The sequence below is a fragment of the Plectropomus leopardus genome, chromosome 2, assembly GCF_008729295.1.
Source record: "Plectropomus leopardus isolate mb chromosome 2, YSFRI_Pleo_2.0, whole genome shotgun sequence".
In the NCBI taxonomy this organism is placed as follows: domain Eukaryota; kingdom Metazoa; phylum Chordata; class Actinopteri; order Perciformes; family Serranidae; genus Plectropomus; species Plectropomus leopardus.
In genome coordinates this window covers 12287639-12294031 of record NC_056464.1, presented here as the reverse complement: position 1 = coordinate 12294031, position 6393 = coordinate 12287639, and positions in this window count along the sequence as shown.

Sequence of the window (6393 nt, the reverse complement as noted above, 5' to 3'; positions counted from 1 at the left end):
ACTAACAAGGGCTGAAACACCTTTGATTCCCTGTTTGGCAATTACAATGTAGGAATTGGATTTATTGCAAATGTGTTTATCAATATGCACCACTCACATACAATACAAACGAGAATTCGAGCTTAAGGTGGCTCCTACATTTTTACCTGAAGCCTTGTCTTGCCAAGGGGCCCGGTGTCAAAATCTAGACAAAATACCAGTAATATTTCAATTGATATCATGCTTACACTATGCATTTTACTAAATAAATGTAATGAAATTTTCACAAATTATCACAAACTAACTTGGAGATAAGGAATGAAAGTACCTGAATTGGAGCCTCACAGCTCATTTTAGCACTGGGCCCTCCAGTGGTTAATTCAGCCCCGAGGAGAGGGCAGAGTCCCCAAAGCAGTGATCCTGCAGTCGTCAGATGAGCTAAAATGATATGAATAGAGCTCCAGCTAACACAGTGTTGTTTAAAAGAAACATGAATGTCTGTTGTATTGTTGGATAGGATATTACTCTATTTTTCTGAGAGACATGCTGGACAAGGAGTCATGAGGGTTTCTCTTGATCTCCTGAACCTTCATCCAGGTCTGTATGTGATTAGTACTTATAAGCCACGTCTGAAATTGCCTTCATGCCTTACAGTAAATGCTGCATCATTGCATGATGGATATAACATACATGCTGGTATACTATCTGCAGTGGATTGCTGAAAAAATGACTTTTCCCTTCAAACTTCACATTAAATTGGTTCCTTCACTCATTTAAAAAAACCTAATTTAGTCAAGCAACTCATTGAGGAAAATATAACTAAGGCCAACCTCCTGCCAGAAAAAAAAAAAAAAAAACTTGGTTTCATCATCTCCCCCTCTCATTGAGATAAGTGTGCATTTCTTTCTGAGAGGAAACCTTCTCTGAGCCCTCAATGAGATCACTGCAGGCATTTTAGAGTCAAAATATTTTGTCATTTTTTCACAAAACAGTTGTTGTTGCTGTTAAGGCTTATTAAGTGACTACACCACCGACAGCCTTATTGAAAAAATGAGAGAGAATATCCCAAATATCAAGATCACCAACCATGAAGAAGTCAGACACTTAAATGATTTGTTGTGATGTAACCAGTGTATCATCATCAATAAACAGTAACAACCAGTACGGAGTTAGACCAGCTGTGGACCCCATGTAAAAAAAAACAAAAAAACATTGTAAATCATTGCAGTTTTTGAACTACATGTATATTTTTGACCACTCCAGTTTTTAGATAAAAACACAAATCAGCATATAATTATTAAACCATCTGTACAAGTTTCATAGATGCAAGTCAGTGAACTAGGTTTCCCAAGGATTGGACATTTTATGGATGCCAGTGATTCCCTGATTCTGCATTAGGTATTTTTCTGTCCACGAGCTAAGCGGGACTCATCAGGACACTGGCTCGTTAGTGTGTACAAATAATGCAATGTTTGTATGACGTTGTGGGGACATATATATGTCAGTCACATTGTGAGGACACGTCTGCCTTTGGGACAAAAACAAGTCCTTGCAATGTTAGCACTTGGTTTTAACATAAGTAAGATAAAAATTAGGATAAGGATTAGGCTCTTCAAAAAACATTTTCTTGGAGAGAGTTTTATGAGAAAACTGATAGATTGATAGATAGATAGATAGACAGACCCCGTTGTGTCTGCCCAGTAAGCACCTGCCAGTTGTTTAGCATTAAGACTTAAAATGGGGGGAAGAGCTAGCCTGGCTGTCTCCATGAGCCCAAGTGTCTTGTACTTTTATGAGAGGTTATTTGTTGAACTTTTTCTTAACCAGGCCGTAACTTGATGCCTGTGATGACGCAAATATGTTAACAAGCACTTGAACAGCTCTTCAAAGGCAAGTCGGTAATGTAGCTGGTCACCTGGTTGTGTCGTCGCAAGTGTTATCACGCCATTAGGGTATTTCCCAAAATTTCAAACTATTTCTTTATGTGCGCATTACGGAATTAAGAGTACTACTCTTGCTCTTTACTTGAGTAGAGTGCTACAGCATAGTTATCCCAGTTAGGGGCTTTAATGGATACCAGACTATTAACCAGAGCTGGCCTCCGCTAAGGACCATGCAGGAGCGCCTGGGGTCACCTCTGGAGCCAGACCGCTGTGGCTGGCTGCTTCTTAAATTAATGCAGAATTGATTTCACACATTTCCCCTGCTCCACTGGGATAGATAGATAGATAATGACAGTGGCTTTGGATTGTGCTGAAGGAGATTACATTGATCGCTGTTCCGCTGTCATCCAACGGTCAACGGCACTCGCTCTGTGTGTGCGGCAGTTCGAGTTCATCTCCATGTATGTGTGTGCACACGTTAGCTGTGTCAGTGTGTGAGAGAGACGATATAGGGAGTCTCTTAGATCGTCAGTTTGGAGACAAATTTGTCAAAGGCTTGAAAGAGCGGAGTTTATTGTTGCCTCCAATCAGCTGCCTTGCCGGAGGTATCCATGGCAACTGAAAGAGTAAAAGTAAGGTTTGAGGTCTCCAGAGAATTTGGAAGAGACAGAGAGAAGGACTTTGTATTGCCACATAAGGACTCAATTCAAGCGCTGAATATGACAGAAAGGATATCAAAGTAGAGTGGTCGCAGTGGAGTTCGGTTTTCAGTGTGAACAATCTGAGGAAAGGTAAACACTCAGCCCACGAATGCATAATGTAAGATCGCTCAAACACTACTCCATGCTCATAAGTATACAGTAGGTCACAGCTCATGTAGGCAGTATATACACTCTGTTATACATACAGTAACACTTGTACGGGCTGCTAACACAAGAGCTCCAACTTGATGATCTGCCTGCAGGTAAAAATAAATGATTATACAATAAATAAAACATTGTTAGATGAGAATGTAGACAGAATAAGAGAACTTATTTTAATACTCACAATTCTTTATGGGCAAAATTTTAACCCTCAAGTCCCTTTTGGTCTTTTTTTTTTATTTCAAAAATGATAGTTGACAAAATGATACATGAAAGATGGTTAGTTGTTTACCACTTTATCTGAAAAGTGAACATTATGTTGGCATGAGTGCTTGTTTTTTTATTTTGCTGGGAGACTCTTAATTAATTAAGAGACTTTTACTCTCCCATTAATAAATTATCTGGACAAAGCATGGACAGTAAGTAAAAAAATTGTTTAAAAGGAAGCTTTTATTTTGTATGTCTCTGTTCTGTCATTTGTGTATAACGTGTTTCTTTTATTTTTTGTTTTCTTTTGGAACTTGCAAAGTATGTGACAGTATGCAACAATGATTTATTTAGTCTTTGTTTATGTGATAATATCATGTGTCATGTAATCCCATGTGGGATGGTCCACTTCAATGGTATGACATGAAATAAAAAATTAATTCAGTTGTATATTCAATCATTCATATGCTGCCTGAACGTGGTTTTGAACTGTGAAAGGGTGAACAAGCAGTTCACCAGTGACCAGGTGTGCCTTCAGTGAAAAGGCAAATGTTTAAGTGTCGGACTCTCATGAGATTATCAGATGACTTTTGTTCTGAAAGCCCCCCAAAATACTGAATAGAAATTGCTCGTTAGAGAAAAATCAGTGAATAAATGAACTATTTTTACACTCTATGATGGCCAACCACACCACATGGTTCAGGTTATATATGAGGTTAGATGTAATAACCCATAAATACCCAGCAGATGTTTGCAAAATTAGCATGTATTTAGAGTTGTGTCTCTGGCAAATAGATGAATGCTGGTTTGTGTCTATATGTACTTATTTGCATGTACAGCATTCGCTCTTCTTGTATCTCTGTTTTCATAAACATCTTAAAATCTATTTGGTTCTTCCAGCAGCTAAGTGTTCATTTTGTTCAAAAGGTAGTTGCTATCTTGGTGCTACTGCTGTTTGGTGCTGGGCAGTCAGTGCACAGTGGATTCATTAAAGCTTTTTTCACGCAAACAGCTGCCTGCTGTGGATGTAAACTATGTTGGGAGCAGTGAGAGTGAACTAAAAAAAGTTGTGGGCCATAAAAACAAAACAATAAGCTGAAAGACTCTCTCTCTATAGGGTTGAGGGGTGCTGCATAGTTAGGTGATTATTCTTTGTCACTCTGAGTGACATCTTCCAAATTACCCATGGTCATTTAACCCATTGTTCGTATTGATGTATTGATTAGTGCAGCTTTAAAGTTCCCATTAAATCAAAATAGGTGTTCAAGTTTTTTGTTTTTTTTTATCACACATATCTTGTACTGATCATCACCACCAGGAACTGGCCCAACAATTACTCAGAATGTTTTGTAGGTATTCTTAATGGTATTTTAGAAATAGTAATTTCTTGGAAGAGTATTTAAAAAATACTCATAACTCATCTTGCAGTTGGGGGCGTACAATGAAACACTTTGTCTACCATTGAGATACATCAGCTCCATCACAACGATGAGTCATGTAACACATATCCAGTGCTATTGGCTACTTTAAACAATCTATATCCGCAACAAGTCCCTCACCAGCTTCATATTTTTGCAGGATGTAAAGCTGTGGAATTAAACTTTCAATATAGTGCAGGTGTTTCTCAGATAAACTACAGTTGAGGGAGGACAGGGGGATGGTGGAGTCATTGCTATGACATTCAAAATATGTTGCTTTAGATATTGTGTAATGGATAATTTATGGTATTGATTTGTCATCGTCATAGAAGATAGATGTCTCATCCAATACTGGGCCAGGATACACACAATACACTGCATGGTTACAGCGAATGGACACCCAAACATTAGACTTATGTGTGATTGCTTAACATCATTAAACTGCAATAATCTGTTATCTTATTGACAGAAAATCTCCAACTATTTGATATCCATAAATGGTTTTATTCATTTTTTCCAAGCTAGAATGCCAAACATTTCTTGGTTCCAGCTTTTCTAGTGTGAGAATTTGAAGCAAGACATCAAGAAATAAGACTGCCATTGGTTGGACCTAAGGGGACTAGCCTAAACCATGGAAGACATACCCCAAACCAAAAGTAGAAAGATATATGTAGAAATGGCCATTTAGTATAAATGAATTTGACCTAAGGTGGGGCCTCCTACATTGTATTGCTCCTCACGGCACTTGATTGTCTGAAAAATCATACTGAAAGGTCTAATAGTTACACAAACATAGCTATTATAGGTGCTGGCTCTGTGGCTACTGTGTAGTGATGGCAACACTGCTAGCAAAACTATGCAGCAGTAGGAGTCTGTCTCCTCTGTCTTGTTCTTTCCGTCTTTAACATGGCAGCTCTCAGGTCCTTGGTTGTCCATCGTCTGCTAATTAATCAGAATCAAAGAGAGACAAATCCCACAAACACAGACAGGCTGCATGCACAGGTCCATAGGTGAGAGAGAGACAAGCAGAGGGAAAGAGAGGGAGATTAAAGGCGGATTCTCCCCAGACCTCCTACCCCTACTTTCTTCTGGTAGAAGTCATTAAGATTCATACCCCTGATCCTTCACTCTGTGCTGGCTCCTCACTGCTTGCTCCATGCATCTCTAGCAAGAAAAAAAAACAGAACCTGCACGCCCACGCCAGAATTAAAATGGTGATGCAGCACTTGTTTTCTGTCAACAAGAGAGAACATGCAGAGAAAGAGAAAGTGAGATAGCACGAGAGATGGTGAGAGAGAAAAAGAGAGAGAGAGAGTAAGGGGCTGACAGCTGGTTGGTATTCCTGAGGCTTAGCCAGAGAGGCTGATGGTGCAGAGTGGACATCACCAAGGAATTTCAATGTGTATGGAACGGCTTGCTGTTGTCAGAGTCAGAGCACCAGCCTTTATATTATAAACCTAACCATTTTATAAACTACCATGTGTTTAATAACTCAAAAGCTGTTATACAAAGGTTCAGATTTTAACAGTTTGATAACAACTACTAACAAGAGTTTTATTTCCCACGACACATAAATTATATTTTAGGTATATTTGATCTTCATGAACAGTGTTTTTCTGTATCTTATAGGTTTTATGAAAAGAAAATGTTTAAGCCTTTGTTATGGTCTAAAATGACTCTTTTATAGGTAATTCCTATTCAGAATTACATTTAAGCCTTTAATAAAGAGTGATCTTATTTTAAACTCTTTTTAAAATTCTTACTTTTAAAATTATTAGAGGAAACCCCTTCATGTAGAATGTCAGGTAGAATTTTGGGTTAAGTCTTGCACAAGACACATAAATGCACATTTTATTCCATTTGATTGAGTAGTATAAAAAAATAATGTAGACCTTGCACTTGATGATTATATAGCTTTAATAATATGCCGAGAACACGCAATGCATGATACTGTCAGACAAAGTGGAATAATATGATTCCACAACCTTATAACTACTGTTGCTGTGGTTCAGGTGTTAGAGCGGGTCTTCTTCTCTAGTCAAC